The sequence below is a fragment of the Somniosus microcephalus genome, chromosome 21 (genome assembly GCF_052327205.1).
Source record: "Somniosus microcephalus isolate GS21.2 chromosome 21, FLI_Smic_1.0, whole genome shotgun sequence".
NCBI classification, from domain to species: Eukaryota; Metazoa; Chordata; class Chondrichthyes; order Squaliformes; family Somniosidae; genus Somniosus; species Somniosus microcephalus.
In genome coordinates this window covers 62,939,912-62,957,619 of record NC_141007.1, presented here as the reverse complement: position 1 = coordinate 62,957,619, position 17,708 = coordinate 62,939,912, and the positions used below count along the sequence as shown (strand labels likewise).

General features: G+C 43.8%; 1 protein-coding gene across 5 annotated transcripts in view; it reads right to left on the bottom strand.

Annotated features, from left to right (window-relative positions):
• Positions 1-16,242, bottom strand: part of usp36 (ubiquitin specific peptidase 36) — an 85,073-nt gene extending 68,831 nt beyond the window's left edge. The window contains exon 1 of one of the 5 annotated variants that reach the window (XR_015073146.1): positions 14,851-14,948. The gene's annotated coding sequence lies outside the window, so the exon portion shown is untranslated. Of the gene's footprint in view, positions 1-14,850; positions 14,949-15,228; positions 15,321-16,110 lie in introns of those variants that run through there. The other 4 variants (XR_015073145.1, XM_085963761.1, XM_085963759.1 and 1 more) reach the window with 4 other exon arrangements.
• Positions 16,243-17,708: the final 1,466 nt, after the last annotated feature.

The window sequence follows — 17,708 nt, the reverse complement described above, 5'->3', positions numbered from 1 at the left end:
CAAGTTAGTTTCATTTTCAGATCTACAGGGCATATTTTTTTTTTTTGCAGACAGAAAGCAAGAAACTATAAGCTGTGCCTGTATATATAATGAAAGGAAGGGTGTGCGCAAATAACGGCGAGGATATTTCAAGAGAGAAAAAAAATACAAAAAAGTACAAAATATTATATTTGGTAACCTCTTTTGTGGTTGACCCACACAAGTAAGGGCTGAAAAATGGAACGGAAGTTTAAAAAGAGGGCTAAAAAGAGTCATCACTTACAAAATGTTTAGGGTTTAGGAGGTGCTGCCGAAGAAGCCAGTGCAACACCTGCCATCAGGGCAAGCACCCTTTAAAAAAAGATTACAGAAGGAGATTTAGCATCATGCACACTTATTGAAGCGTCTACAATGTCTGGCAGACCAGACTCTTTTTTTTTTGCAGAATGGCGGGTTCAGTATAAAGACTTTCACATTGATTGGCCGGTTTGGGACCCCCCTGCCCCCTCAACCATTCCAGATTCCGCAGCAAAGCACCTGGATTAAACCGTGTACAAGTGTGCGGGCTCTCAACCTGGAGAAAATGTTGGGAGAGATTGAGTCATTTACAAATCAAAAAGGCATGGCAAATTCATTTGAACAGATGACCAACTCAAAAACATATGTTTTCAAGCCATAATAAATTCATAAAAGTGACCACTTATGGGAGACTGACAGGTAGGGATGGGCTGAAGGCGGGGGGGGGGGGGCGGCGGTGGGTGGGGGAGAAAGAAATCCTTTGGGGTTTCTTCTTTTTTAAAGATGTGGTAACTTTGAAAGTGGGAAAATAATTAAGTTTCTAATACGGTCAATTTCTCATTGGTAAAACTTTACTATATTTACCTACATTTTCAAGATTATTTATTTTTTATTCATTCCTGGGATGTGGGCATCGCTGGCATTTATTGCCCATCCCTAGTTGCCCTTGAGAAGGTGGTGGTGAGCCGCTTTCTTGAACCACTGCAGTCCGTGTGGTGAAGGTACTCCCACAGTGCTGTTAGGGAGGGAGTTCCAGGATTTTGACCCAGTGATGATGAAGAATCGGCGATATTCTTCCAAGTCAGGATGGTGTGTGACTTGGAGGGGAACTTGGAGGTGGTGGTAGAGGTCGCGGGTTTAGGAGGTGCTGCCGAAGAAGCCTTGGCAAGTTGCTGCAGTGCATCTTGTAGATGGTACACACTGCAGCCACGGCAGTTCATTGAGTAACAATTTTACATTACTTTCAAATACCCAATCCAAATACTTCCAAAATAATATAAAAGGCCCTGACTAAAGGGATGCCTCAGGGAACACCTGACTGCAAGGAGGTAGATATGAAGGCACATCTAAAAAAAAATCAAATTACAAAATTTCTGGACCACATGACATGTGGTATAAACAGGATGCAACAGCAGTCTGTGATTTACCACAAGTGAATAATGCCAATGGATCATGGATCTTGATTGATATGCACCATCATTCTTCATTTTCTCAGTAAGCCAAGTCTCATTGTGTGTCCTATATGAAAACTGTGCCAACAGCTTGCAAGCTCAAAGATTCCTATTGCGTAACACACTAAAAGTTGTCTCATTTTCTGCAGTGTAAATATACTAGGTGTAAAAAGCAATTAAATGGCAGTAGCATTTTTGTACTTAAAACAAAATACATATGGAGAATTTATAAAAGAAGCATAGATCATTTTAATTGATCTGGTGAATTAAATGCCAAACAGAAAACTGCCTATTTTCAGAAAGTTGTGGATTCAAGTCCCACACCAGAGGTCCGAGCACAAATTCTAGGCCGACACACCAGTACCGTACTGAGGGAGTGCTGCATGGTCAGAGGTGCCGTCCTTCAGGTGAGACGTTAAACCGAGGCCCTTTCTGCCCTCTCAGGTGGACGCAATAGATCCCACGGGACTATTTCAAAGAAGAGCAGGGAGTTCACCCCGGTGTCCTGGCCAATATTTATCCCTCAACCAAATCATTAAAACAGATTATTTGGTCATTATCACACTGCTGTTTGTGGAACCTTGCTGTGCGCAAACTGGTTGCTGTGTTTCCGCCAATACAACAGTGACTATACTTCAAAAATACTGCATTGGCTGTGAAGCGCTTTGGGACGTCCTGAGTTTGTGAAAGACACGATATAAATGCAAGTTATTTCTTTTTAAAGCTGAAAATAACTTAAGGTTGTGGATCTCAGTTATTCCTGCTCCCAGGCGACAATTTTAGGCACTGAAAATAAGAACATAAGAAATAGGAGCAGGAGTAGGCCCCTCGGCCCCTCGAGCCTGCTCCGCCATTCAATAAGATCACGGCTGATCTGGTTTTGGCATCAACTCCACTTCCCTGCCCGCTCCCCATAACCCTCGACTCCCTTATCGTTCAAATATCTGTCTATCTCCACCTTAAATATATTCAATGACCCAGCCTCCACAGCTCTCTGGGGTAGAGAATTCCAAAGATTCCCGACGCTCAGAGAAAAAATTCCTCCTCATCTCCGTTTTAAATGGGCGACCCCTTATTCTGAAACTGTGCCCCCTAGTTCTAGATTCCCCCACTAGGGGAAACATCCTCTCAGCATCTACCCTGTCGAGCCCCCTCAGAATCTTCCACGTTTCAATAAGATCACCCCTCTCATTCTTCTAAACTCCAATGAGTATAGGCCCAACCTACTCAACCTTTCCTCATAAGACAACCCCTTCATCCCAGGAATCAACCTAGTGAACCTTCTCTGAACTGACTCCAATGCAAGCATATCCCTCCTTAAATAAGGAGACCAAAACTGTACGCAGTACTCCAGGTGTGGTCTCATCAACGCCCTGTACAGTTGTAGCAAGACTTCCCTACTTTTATACTCCATTCCCCTTGCAATAAAGGCCAACATTCCATTTGCCTTCCTAATTACAGGAAACTCTTTGGTATCCGGCACCGACGGGACCGGGATGGTGCCGGTTGATTAAAAATTCCGGATGACAGAGAGGGTTACCTATCGAGGCTATTTTTAACAAACAAAAATTAAAAAATCAAGAAATGTGCAGTATACAGTAATTGGGTTACAGCGGGAGAATCAGACTCCTGCTATTGAGGTGTGCGGACCTCCGACAGCGCCAAGAAGCCGAGTAGTGGCAGTTTGGAGAACTACCCCCACTGACTAACTCGGCCACTGCGGAAGACTCGGACTCGGCAACATTTCCAGTTATTGAGGTGTTTTCGGAGTATGAATTTTGCCAGTTAATGGAGAATTCTGGATATTGAGGTGCCGTTTAAACGAGTTTCCTGTACTTGCTGTACCTGCATGCTAATCTTTTGTGTTTCATGTACAAGGACCCCCAGATCCCTCTGTACCGCAGTATTTTGTAATTTCTCTCTATTTAAATAATCATTTGCTTTTTTATTCTTCCTACCAAAGTGAATAACCTCACATTTTCCCACATTATACTCCATGTTGGGAATAGTCTGATGAGAGAAAGATTACTTCTCTGATTTGGCAAAGATAAATTTTGGTGACCACAGTCAAAATGACTTTTTTGACCCATTACCAACAGAATCAGAACATTGGTTGAGAAAAGTCACAGGCGGAGATGGTGAAAAAACAGCAGAAAGTTTTTCAGTAAGTTACTGTTGTGACCTCACAGTGCTTACAAATGGAGAGCAAGCTGAGCGCAGCTTTTTTAAGGCTGCATTTACACTACTAGTGGTTTTGCTTTGCAATGATACTGTGATTATATTGCATAAATACAGCCCGAATGGGACGTAGGGCTCAATTTGATACCAGAAGTGGAGTGAGACTACCTGGAGGAGGCAGCATCACTGTTTCCTTTCAGAATCAGTAAACAAATGCAACTTCCACTCTTAAAGCAGTTTCTCCAGCAGTAAGTATCCTGTATAAAAGGCAAACCAGTGGGCTCTGCACCAACACTAAGATGGTGGACTGTGAAAGTATGGTAAAACGATCTGGAGTTTCTTAGAGGGAAAATCACTTCGTTGACCCATTTAAAACGTAACTTTAACGTGGTCCTTTTTGTATCACACAAATTGAAGGGGAACGTGGAGAAGGTGGGGTCATTCGTTTTGTTGATTTAGAGATTCCTCACTCAATTAGATATTTCAATTGGCACTGATTTGAAAGGACTCTCAGACACCCACCTCATCCTGAGACTCTGATGCAGATCTTCTGTGAGACAACGAGCAGCCAGCAAGCAACAGATATACGAGTGTGTCTTTTCCATTCGAGAATGAGAACAGGTATGTGTACTATGGGTGCCTTTGAGTCTGCACTAATTGAAATTGCACTGCTCAATCAGCAGCTACATAAAAAAGGAAATAAAACCAAGTACTCTCCTACCCACTAGTATTTTCTTTCATGAAATGTATTATTTCAATTGTACGAGTTCCATTCTCAGGGTTGGGATCATTAATTCCTCACTCAGCCCCGATATCAATATTCACTAAAGCTACACATATTGGGCCGGATATTCCGATCCCTACGTGTGGGTGCGCGCTGTGTACCCACCCGCAAGGACATCAGAAATGCTGGTTTCAGGCATGCCCAGCGCATGCGCTGGAAACCGGCATTTCCGATCTGTCAAGAAAGCTCTCGACAAATCCTCCGGCTGAGCTGGAGAAGGGCCTCTGCAGGTGGATAGTTCGGCTTTTGAGACCCTCCGCCCGCAGAAAACCCGTACAATTCATTCGCCTGGTAATAGGCACAAGGCTTGCTTTTACCAGGTAGAGTTGGAAAAAGTAAAAAAAATTCCACTGATTTATCATTTAAAAATACTTTAAAGAAAGGTAAGTTTATTTTTAGTCCCGTTAAAAACTTATTTTTTTCAAAAATTTGAATTTGATATAAAGTTCATTTATGTAATTTCAAGTCATTTTAAAAATGATTTTTTTTAAAATTTATTTGGAGTTTTACTATGTTTAGGGGGGTGATCTCCATTCATATATTTGACAGGTCTTCCTGTCAAATGTATGAAGGGAGATTCCCTTCTGTGATTGGCTCCCTGTGGCCCACGTGATCCCAGGGACGCTGCGAACCACCTGCGCCTCTGGGATACGTGGGCCCTGCGCACCTGCAGTTTGGAGAGGCCCAGCAGCGGAACGGTGCGCCTCCCGGGAGCCCTCAGGTAAGGGTGCAGATTTTTCCAGATCGCAGTCCTCCGCCCGCAGGAGGCCTGCGATCGGAATATCTGGGACATTGTGTTTACCTCTTTTACTCCCTTTACCACACACCCCTAACACGAGATAATGCTGCTGCTTTGTGTAGTTTCTGGTGATTAATTTTGAATTGATTAGCTTAAAAATCTTACAAACTGTGCATATTTACCTGAATTTTTTTTTACTGAACTGGTTTCCCAGGTCTTCATTCAACACTAATTCTACTGAAGTCCCAATGCTCCCTTTTTAAATGATTACAACAGTATCAGGCTCGGAGTAATTTCTGTATCCTTTCCAATAGATCCCCTCATTCACCCCAGCATCCGAGAGCTCCTTTAATGTGGCTGCATTCTGAATTTTATTAAATTGAAGGGATACTTCAAATTTGGCAACGTTAAGTAGTTTTTGAAAGATTACAAGTTTTAAAATAAGTGAATGCCCTTCATTTCAAATCATCAAAAAACCACTACAGGATGAAACAAACAATGAGTAACATGCATAATACACGGCCTTGTTGTTGCTCTTAGTATTATATATTACTGAAAAACAACATGACTCAACACATCGTAATTAAAAGAAACATGCAGTGCGAATTCTTTTATTCCATTTCCAGGGAAAGAAAAACCTTTTTAACAGGTTTAACAGGTCAGTTACTGCTGCACATTCGGTTGCTGCGATCTTACAATTCCTCCCCCTCTATTTTTAGACAGAGGTTACAATACAAGAGCGAGTGAAAATGCCATCTTTTCATGAATCCAGACAGAAATGAGCAGAATTGCATAGAGAGTTTGCTTCCGTGTATAAATTATGCATTTTTAAAAACGGGTCATGTCAATCACTCTGCTGTATTCGAGGATGTACTAAAGGAGACTGTCGGATTTGAATGCTGGAGAGTACTTTCCGACAGCAGAATTCTTCTACTCAGTTTTTTAAATGCCTTTCTTCCATACAAGTGTGCAGCTTTCACAAACAAAACATAACACATAAGCTATTAAAATGCATGGTTAAAATGCATGGATAAAAAAGATAAGAACATTTAAATCTTCTCTGTTCTACATGCAAAATCTCAATTTGATTGCTTAAAAAGGAAAAGCTTATTCTTTTGCACAGTCAGATATAAAGATAAACTATATTTGCACATCTGATCAGGAAAGTACCACAGTGAATGATCAGATTTCTGTTCAATGCAATCCTGTCTGGTCTGGCAAGTGTTTCTTTTCAACACCACCAACTATCATGGCCTGGGATGGGGGTCCCCATCGATACATCACCAGCAGGGTGGCCCGCACCCTCGGGGTCAACCTGCCTTTCTCCCGGCACATTCCCAGGCCACAACAGCCCTCTCCACTCTGCCAGATTTTCCATGCTCCACACCCCACCTTGTTATTCTGCCATTTCCATTTCCACCTCCTCTGCACCCATCTTTTGTTTCTTTACTTGTCCCATTATCACCCTCCCATCATCCGGTGTGTCAATTAATCGCTCCTGCCCTCCACACCATTGGCTCTGTGTTTACTTAAAAGCTGTCCATCTTCCAGTCTGAGGAAAGGTTAACTTCTCTCTCCACAGATGCTGCATGACCTGCTGAGGGTTTCCAGCAATTTGATTTTATTTCACTGTGATCTTTGGTCCTTGATGATTCACAGAGTCCAGTTCCCTGCTGCTCACAGCACAACTACACCCACTTAACTCAGCAAAGACTTGTCCAGATAGCTGTAAGCACATTGTATCAGAACGTTACTAAATGCTGATAATCGTTAGACCAGCAACTTCTAGACACAGTGATGTTTAGACCAATGATTTAAATAGACCTTGTGGCCCATATTCCTTAATCAATGATCTTTTGGGGCAACTTCCTCTATAGCCATTATATCCAAATAAATAAATCGTCAATGTACATCCAACAGCTCACATCGTGGTCATTGCTATTATTTTTCCCTTTCCAATTTCTCAGCTACTGATTCCCTTCTCCCCATGAATTAAAGGGAGAAGGGTTCCAGGATTTATCAAATGTACTGGAATGCAAGTTAATTTTTTTGTGGGGGGGTGGGGGCGGAAAGAGGTGGGGGAGAGAGGGGGGAGGTGGGAGAAAGAGGGGGGGCTGGGAGAGAAAAGAGTGGTCACCATTTATTTTAAAACTTGTCTGCTTTGTATTAACTTGTACTCCTTTCAGGTTAAAATGACTTATTCAGTTACTCTTACTTTTAAAATCAAGAATCTCTCATGGTCTCCAAACCCTAATGAAGAGTCCCGTCCAAAACATTAACTTGTTCTTCTTCATCACCATCACCAATGTAAAACATGTCCAAAAGCACTGCATAGATTGATGGATGGAAGGTGCACTGATCCAGGAAAGCAGAGATTAGGAGGCGTGACCAAAAGCTTGGTCGAAGAGATGAATTTTGAGAAGGTTTTTTTTAAAAGGGAGAGGCAAAGAGCAGGAATTCGAGAGAGTAGAATCCAAAGGTCTGAAGGCTCTGGTATGGCGACGGGATGGGGAGATACACAAGGCCAGAGACAGAGAAATGGAGAGTTCAGTAGAAAGCAAGACTTACATTTATATAGCGCCTTTCATGAACACCAGACGTCCCAAAGCGCTTTACAGCCAATGAAGTCATTGTGAAGTGCAGTTACTGTCGTAATGTAAGAAACGTGGCAGCCCATTTGCTCACAGCAAGCTCCCACAAACAGCAATGTGATAACAACCAGATAAATCTGTTCTTCAGTAATGTTGATTGAGAGATAAATATTGGCCAGAACATCAGGGATAACTCCCCTGCTCTTCTTCAAAATAGTGCCATGGGATCTTATATGTCCAACAACAGCTTGTATTTATATAGCGCCTTTAACATAGTAAAATGTCCCAGGGCGCTGCACAGGAGTATTATAAGACAAAAAGTTTGACACCGAGCCACATAAGGATAAATTAAGACAGGTGACCAAAAGCTTGGTCAAAGAGGAAGGTTTTAAAGAGTGTCTTAAAGGAGGAAAGAGGTAGCGAGGCGGAAAGGTTTAGGCAGGGAATTCCAGAGCTTAGGTCCTAGGCAACCCGAGTCCACCTGAGAGCAGATTTTAAATGTAGGTGGTGGCAACTAGAAAAGAAAAAGGTCAGTGAGGATTAGGGTGATGGGCAACCAGGACTGAATGTGGGACAGGACATATTTCAGCAAAGCTTTGGACAAGTTGGAGTTTATAGAGGGTCGAAGAATGGAGGCCAGCAAGGATAAAGTTGGAGTAATCGAGTCTGGAGATGGCAAAGGTTCATGGGCTGAGGACAGGGGTGAAGGCTGTCAATGTTATGCGGGTGGAGGCAAGTGGTCTTTGTGATGAGGTTTAAAGCTCAACTCAGGACCGAATAGTCGCAAATGGTCTGATTCAGCAAGTGTGGCTGGGGAGGAGAGTGGAATCACTGGCAAAGTGGGGCAGTGGATGGCTTTGGTCTTTCCAATGTTGAACTGTAGAAAGTTAACTCATCCAAGATGTGGTGCTGGGCCAGCTGTCTGGACAGCAGAGAAACAGTCAAAGGCTCGAGAGAGCGAGAGCGAGAGCGAGAGCGAGAGCGAGAGAGAGAGAGAGAGAGAGAGATGATGGAGAGGTAGAGCTGGGTGTCATCTGTGTACATGTGGATGCTAACCTTGCATCTACAGATGATACTGTTGAAGGGGTATATGTAGAGGTGGAAGAGGAAGGGGCAGAGTATAGATCCTTAGGGGACTCCGAGGCAAGTGTTCAGAGAAGCCATTGCTGGAGATGTCCTGTTTGTGTTTGAATAGGTAGAAATAGAACCACGCAAGAGCAGTCCCACTGCAGTTAAGTTGAAGAACCACGAGGAGAGATAAAATGCCATGGTCACATTCACAGAGCATGTCCATGGTGACTTCAGATACGGCCAATTCAGCATTTAAAAAAAAAATCACTGAAGGCTGGACTAGATTCAAACAGGGAGTTATAGAAAAATGACAATGGAAATGAGAGGCTACGAGAAAGGGATGAGATGTTGGAGGTGGGGTAGTGAGGAGAAGGATAGATGGGTCGAGGGTGGGTTTTGAAGGGGTGAGACACAGTTCTGGGGAATAGGGAACCAGCTAGCATAAGAACCAGTAAGGGGAGTTGTGTGGCGAGACGCTGATTGGGGTGGAGATAAAAGGAGCAGGAACTGTATCTCCTAGATCAGATGAGTTTATGGAGGCTGGGGGAAGTGAGTGAATGGGGGAAAAGCTGCAGAAAGATGGGCGTTCACGACCAGAGTGGGTGTTACACTGGGTCCAAGGAGAAGGGGAAGATGGATCTGCATGGATAGCCTTGACTGTACCAGGGAAAACAGAAGTGGGTAACAGTGATAGTTTTGCTGGGTATGAGGACATCAGAGATAGAGGTGGTCACTGACCTGCTCTGCATTTCCAGCATTTTCTGTTATTCTCACTTGTAGCCTCCACTGTGCAAGCAATTCACTGAATGGCATCAGCAAAACCATTGCTCCAGTTATGCCAGCTGGGAAAAGGTACACAAGGACCTTATTTCTAAGTGATTGTGGGACCTCAGATCAGCAGATATTCTGCAGCACTCTCCAGTTCTTCTGTGCGTAGGTGGAGAAAGATGAACCCTCTAGTCTTCATTGTGCTTGCAATAACATTTTCATGGCTGCAGAGACCACTCAAACATTATGGGACCACAGACTGAAAAGGAGGAAACTTAACTGCATCAAACTCCATAATCAAAGTTCACATCAATTTCCACGCCAAGATGTTTCTCCCTCTACCCGTGTTCTCTTCTCTTCCTTTCTCTCCTGCAGTCAGTCCTCGACAGACTATAAGCTCCATGGATACTGGTTACCTCCAGTGCAGTCCCCACCCCTTACACCATCCTTGTTTATCCCGTGCAGCCACCTATATTGGGCAAATGGAGCGAACCATTTCCCATTACCATTGGCGTCAATTACACAGGCGCCGCTTAAACCGTATTAAGCCCACCAGCTATTCCAGGCAATTCAAGTAGCTGGTCACACCCCGTTAAAGTGCGAATACCTTTCATTAATCCTAACATCCCGTGACCTCTAGAACTCCTGCCACTGCTGAGCTGGACAGATTTGAAAATTAAGAGTCTGATCGAGTGACGTTAATTGTGTCTGGAGAAGCAGTTACCGTGCCGAATAAACTATTAGTGACCAACATGCAAGAGTTCTTGAAAGGAGACTTCAATTGAAATGGGAGGTTATTGGGATGACGACAACTAGTGTTGCTGTTTGCTCCAGATTCGGGCTCCGTTTAACTCACCCTCCGACAGGCACCTTCCGTCCGCTCCCATCACAGTCTGACCACCTATTAAACGGATCCAGTGCTGAACAGTCCTGATGGTTTGCAAATTGTGTTGACACTAAACGCGCCTGTTCTAAGCGGCAGGGATTGCACCTTGTCCGAGCACCCAGTATTAGTGAGCGTTGAAAGTGAATGGTGGCAGACTACTCAATCACAGCCTAGCCTGACCTATTCAAACTACCTCTTGTGAGTTCAAGTAACCACTTTCACATATCCAAGTAGTACAGACAAGATTCGTTATTTTATCACATGTAGAAGGACACTCACCGGGGAGAACAAGGTGACAGGAATGCAATCAAGAGATTCAGACAATGTTCGAAACAGACAGAGGCTCAGCTGGTTTCTAAATGTATTCTGAACTGAGACTTTAGGTTACCGGTGAGGTCTGGAGTTGTCACCTGAAGGTTTCCAACGCCTGTTGTTTACAGGTCCAAACACATGTGAGCTAGAGAGCACATAAAAATAGTGCAACTGCCTGGAGAGAATGTTGGAGCCAGAAAAAGTACACACAAGGCACAATTACAATTTACAGCAGAATCCACTGGGATAGGGGAGACCCCAGGAGCCAAGATGATGAAGGATGAAGCAAATGAGAAGTCAAATTCACCTGCTCAGGGACCAGGTAAATAATACTCGACAACTGGAGAAACAACTTGAGCTGCGCACATCCCCTTCTCGTCCTCAGCCTTTCACAAACTGTCGACTATTTTCAGAGCTTCTTGATCATTTGCTTACTAAAAATTTTAATATGCTTTTCAACGTTTGTGACAAAACAGCCAATCCAAACATCAAACAACTTGCATTTATATAATGCCTTTCATGTAGAACAATGTCCCAAGGATAAAAACGAGCACAGACCATCAGTTGAGGATTAAGGAGAGGTGACCAAGGCACGAACTTGTTTAACACCAGGGAGAGAGGAAGCCCAAGACAGCTGAAAACTCTGCGCCACTGAAGGGGGATGGAGGCCAAAGCTGAATGAACAAAGGGTTTGAGACAGGGCAGAAGGGTGAAAGTGATAACAGAGATAGGGGCAAGGTGATGCCATGAAGGGATTTGTAAATGAGGAATTTGAAATCGATGCATTAAAAACACTTTCTTTTCCCTGAAACATAGAGTGCACATCAAAACAAGACTCAACAATTCATTCAATGTCTTTCATATCATCTTGGAAATTATGAAAATTCCTTCTTTAAAAATCAAACCACTGAATTGAAGACTTCAGTACAAATATACACCAAACATTTTAGGTTGTGTAAAATCAGACAGGCAGTGATCACGGTTATGATAAACAAACTTAAGAGATACTTTATTTAAAAACACTGCACGAGCACATCACTCCACACCATAACCTCTGATATAAGCCGATTTCATTTGAACTCCATCTTGAATAAAGGAGGTACATTACATACGGTGCTGTGTGTCAACATTGCAATGCACGGCAAGTGGCCAGGTATTGGCTGATATGTACCGTTGCCCTCCGAACTGTCAGTGAGTAAGGCACTTATCTACAGAGGAAGATTCATCCTGGGTCAGTCTTGTGCACCCTCTGGCAACCAGTTACAAAGAGGCACTGGCAGAGGCTTCCGAACAGGTTGCCTGCCTGCCTACTCAGCTGGGTACTGTGCAAAGCACAGATATAACTAAAAATGAAACTGCATAGAAAGTAATCCAAACCATATCTTTGGATTAGACTGAACAGCTCCTGAAGACAGCTTTAAATAGTTGATCCCACTTATTTTAAGATAGTACATTCCCATTACAGTAAGGATTGAGGAACAATGGAATGACAACAGTATAAAACAATTGAATTTGATGACTTGCTGCATTCCATTTTTAAAATTATATTAGTCATCTTGTATTTTTCAGCCTTACATTCATTTGGCCAGGACACACAGAACTCCCTGCTATTCTTCAAATCGTGATAAAGATCCCATTGCACTAAGATACCATTTACAACTCGGTTCAGAAGCATGAATAATGAAGACCTTTGTAGAGGAAAAAATGATGACAACTGGGGATAAGTGCATGGGATATGACGCAAGCCATACAATACATGCCTCATGACAACATATTCAGTCCCTTCCCCTTCATCCTATTCAACACCCAATGCCTAGGCGTAACCATTCCCATTTATTTAGGGGGAAGTTCAGCACTTGGCTGCCACTTCAAGGGTAAAAAGCTCTCCAAACAATTATTTCTCATCAATAAACATACACAAATGCAAAAAAATACATACAGCCACCACAGGTTCCCACCTCCCCCTCCCAAAAATGCATTCATGAATGCAATGGATTTTCTTTTGTCCCCTTACCCCATCTCCCCTGAAGGCAATGGTTCGTGACAAGTACAAGGAAACAGCCACTCAGTTGTTTACCTTTGTGGGTTAGCTTCAACACCATCACAGGAGACTGTCACCGTTCAGCTTGACACACACTTTCAGCAAAGACTGCAGGACAGCTAACTGAAGTAGAAGTCATAGCCATTCTACCCTTCTTCACACAGCATAGAGGCCAAGAATGGAGCCTTACTATCACCCTGGCTGCAATTAGTTAATTCAGTACAGACCAGGGCTGGAACGTGGAACCTTCCTGGCTTAGTATTATACCAAGTGGTGCATTTACCCACCGATACACACGGGGGTCACAGGAGGGCTTAACGCAATCAATTTCCAACATACACGCTCTCCTCCCCGTGCCATTTTATTCAGCACAGCCTAATAACTGAAAAAAAATTTTTAAAGACCGACCTGGCAGGAACAAATAGTTTGTTGGTATTTCACGGCTTGTGGTCAAATCTTCTGTACCAAGTAAACAGCTCGTTTGTCCCCAGTTCTTACCCCGGCCTTTTAGCAGAGGTAAAAACGTTGAATTACAAATCACAGAAACCCCACAGTGCAGATAGAGGCCATTTCGGCCCATCGAGCCTGCACCGACACATATACCACCCGATCCCCGTAACCCCTACACCAACACATATCCCACCCTATCCCCGTAACCCCGCGTATTTAATCCCCCTAACACTAAGGGTCAATTTATCATAGCCAATCAACCTAACCCGCACATCTTTGGACTGTGGGAGGAAACCGGAGCACCCGGAGAAAACCCACGCAAACACGGGGAGAATGTGCAAACTCCACACAGTCACCCAAGGCCGGATTCGAACCCGGGTCTCTGGCGCTGTGACCACTATGCCACCGTTCCATCTACTCTAAAGATTCACACAATTTAAGTAACAATCATCTTCCTTATTTAGCAGTGGTAAAACTACATTAAATTATAACACCTTAACACCAAAGCACTTCACATTACAATTAATTACTTTGAAGTGTAGTAACAGGTTGCTGTTTGGACAAATATAGCTGCCTTTTTAACACAGGAAGATCCCAAATGAGATGAATGCTCAGTTAATCCATTTTAGCAGTGCTGATTGAGGGTACAATAGTGGCCAGGACACAGCTATTCTTCAAATAATGGAATGGGATCTTTCATGCCTAACTTAACAGGCTAGCAGGGCCTGAGCTGAACAGCTCATGTAAAGGATGGCACCTCCAACATTAACTCCCTCAGTACTGCACTAAAGTGTTAACTCAAGGCCTGGTGTGGTACTTAAACCCACAAACTTCTGACTCATTACACAAGTGTGCTATCAACTGGGCCAAGCTGACTGCTACTTTTTTTCCAAATGACTTTATCTAGCTGAAGGAGGGTGGTAGGGATTTGTTGGCCGATACCCTTAAAAATCAATCGAACGCCGTCTTTTTAATCCCATCTTGACTGTTACAAGGCAAGATTGAACAAGTAAACATGATCAACCAACCAATGTTTCCAAACGTAGTACACAGGTTTTAAGCTAAGGTTTACTTCTATACGTGTTTGCTACATGAAAAAAACTTAATCGTTTCAGAAATGTTGTACAGTGGCCACACGGCCTGCAGTTTCTCGCTGTCTTCAAAAGAATGCCTCAGCCATTTAAAAAAAACTGTGTAAATATTGTTTTATCGCCTCCAGACGACTGCCTAACCACTAAAACCCAGTGCTGACGAGTACCAATCCTGCAGGACAGTGTATGAGGGTCCAGGGACTGACTTTCGATTAGTAACGCGCGATGACGACTTGTATATTCGCTGTAAAAGCGCAGCTTTGACTCCAGCATGCAGCAACCCAGCACGTGTTTAAACCCCCCTCAAACACAGCAGGAGCCAGCCAAGTGTGAAAGTCACGGTCAAAGCTCTTCACAAACTGCCCTGCGACAACTACAACCACATTAAAAAAATATATATATAATATATAAAAATACAGCGAGAAATATACAGATATTGGATGTGCCGGCGCGCCGTGCGATGCGGTATATCACAATGCACCAATTCTGACCTGACTTCCTTCGCCGGGGCGACGGACACTTTGTAGCAGCTTCTTCGCAGCGCTCCCTCCTTGCGTCTCTTTAATCGACAGCGCGCTTGACCAATCGCACGCCGAGGCCGCCTCAGCCTCCGCCCACTTCGACTGCCTTGGCGGCAAGCTGCGCCAATCAGCGCCGGCGTGGGGCGGGACTAGCGGCCGGCGGGGGTGGGGGGGAGCAGCCTCGAGCTGGCTGCATGTAGCCATTGCCAGTGACATTGTGCAACATTCCGCTACAGCCCGGCGGTAGCAGCACCTTGCAACCTCCACTGACAACTAGCCCCAAACACACACACACAGACAGAGGGCAAAATCCGCTGTCTTAAAGAAAAGGAAGCAAATCAGCATTACCTGAACAGAACAAACGTGGAGCCACTGAGCACTGCAGATCTGTGTCACAACATGGACCTCGGCGCTGAGCAGCACTGCACATCCGGGAAAGCGAGCAGTAAACAGCAATGATTGATGGGCTGACATGTCTAGTGAATGGGCACGCGTGCGTCTTGAGAAAGAAAGCATTTGATCGTCCTGGTGGCGACAGGCACGTTTAGTTGCCATAACGCCGTTCAATATTATATAGGAAAAATAATTTGGAAGTCGGATGTGTGGGGGCTGGGGGTTGTAAAGTCAGGGGTTCAAGTGCTGCGAGCTGGGCGAAAAAGTGTTTAGCAAACTTGTTTAGAGACACAAAGTTTAAAGATATAACTGAAGTTGTATCAAAACACTTGAATGTACATCAACATGAGGAAATATTGCACGGCTTTTCTCTCCCCTCCCCCAACAACAGAGTTTGTGAAACGATTCTCATTATATTCGTTCTTTAAAAATGTTACTAGACTGGTAATCCAGAGGCCTGGACTAATGATTCGGAGACAACAACAGAAAAAGCTGGAAAAACTCAGCAGGCCAGGCAACATCCGTGGAGAGAGAAATAGAGTCAACGTTTCAGGTCGAAACCCTTCGTCAGGACTGAAAAAGCACAGGAAATGAAACCGACTAGCTGACTCTATTTCTCTCTCCGCTGATGTTGCCTGGCCTGCTGAGTTTTTCCAGCTTTTTCTGTTGTTGTTTCAGATTTCCAGCATCCGCAGTATTTTGCTATCATACTAATGATTCGGAGAGATGAGTTAAAATCCCACCAGGGCAGCTGGGGAATTTAAATTCAGTTAAATAAATCTGGAATAAAAAGCTCATATCGTAAAAACCCCAGGGAAGGAAATCTGCTGTCCTTACCTGGTCATAGAGTTATAACAGCACAGAAGGAGGCCATTGAGTCTGTGCCAGGTCTATATGCGACTCCAGACCCACAGCAACTCTTAATTGCCCTCTGAAATAGCGAGCCACTCAGCTAAGGGCAATTATTAATGGGCAATAAATGCCAGCGACCCCCACATCCTGTGAATGAATAAAAAAATGTACTTACTGTAGAAAGTTTGGACAACATTTTCCTATTTGGAGAAGAGCAGCCATGTGTCATTTTAATTATTTCATATACAAGCGACACAGTATTTCAATGAGATTTACGCCATGTTTGTTCATTGTTTTAAATCCCTCCATGGCCTCCAGCCCTACAACCCTCCAAGACCTGCACAAATTCACTTCCAGCCTCTCACGCATCCCTGATTTTCATCGCTCCACCATTGGTGATGGTGCCTTCAAAATCCTAGGCCCTAAGCTCTGGAATTCCCTCCCTATACCTCTCTGCCCCTCTCCTTAAAACCTTCCTCTTTGACCAAGCTTTTGGTCACCTGTCCTAACATCTCCTTATGTGACTCGGTGTCAAATTTTGTTTGATAACGCAACTGTGAAGTGCCTTGGGACAATTTTACTACGTTATAGGTGCAATATAAATGCAAGTTGCTGTCGTTGAAACAAAAAATAGTTTGATGAGTTTCAGTGAATCTCAGGTTTCTCATGGGTCATCTTGTATCTGGAGCACGGTGATGTTTCACTGCTAACATGGCCTGTGACTTTAAAAGCACTGCTCTAAATCCATCTAATTACAGCTTATTAAAGTGCTGGGGTCAGACAGAGGACATTGTTATAAAATTGCTTATACATTTCAGGTTCCAGGCCAATGATTTAAAAATAGTTTTGGAACCTTAACAATGCAAAATCTCGCATTTGAGGGTGTGCATACAAAATCATTAGGCAAAGTGATGAGTTAGATGCCAGGAAGTATTCATTTTCTCAGGGAGTCATTGCCTTCTGGAACGTGGGTATAGATTGACGACAGTCTGTCAAAAAGGGGCTTGACAACTACTTGACAGAAGAGGGCATTTCCAGTTATAGAAGGTCAGTTGCTACTGAGCTGGGTTTATGAGAACTAAGAGCAGAGAAGTTTTCCTTAGAGCAGAGAAGGCTGAGGGGGGACCTGATTTGAGGTGTACAAAATTATGAGGGGCATAGATAGGGTAGATAGAAAGGAACTTTTCCCCTTAGTAGAGGGGTCAATAACCAGGGGGCATAGTTTCAAGGTAAGGGGCAGGACGTTTAGAGGGGATTTGAGGAAAAACTTTTTCATCCAGAGGGTGGTTGGAATCTGGAACTCACTGCCTGAAAGGGTGGTAGAGGCACTTTCTGTGCTGTATAACTCTATGACCACAGTCTCCTGGAGGCTTGCTTGAATTATTTAGGGATAGTCAGATAGAAACTTCCCAGAATTTTTCCTGCATCGCCAGAGGTTTTTCTCTGTTTTCTTTGCCTCTTCCAGGAGATTGTGAGGTTGGTGGTGTGTCAATAGTGTACAGTACACGGCTGTACCACATCTGGATGAGATGGGCTCATATTCTTTTCCTGTTCTTTTGATGTGTTCTTATGGGACAGATGCA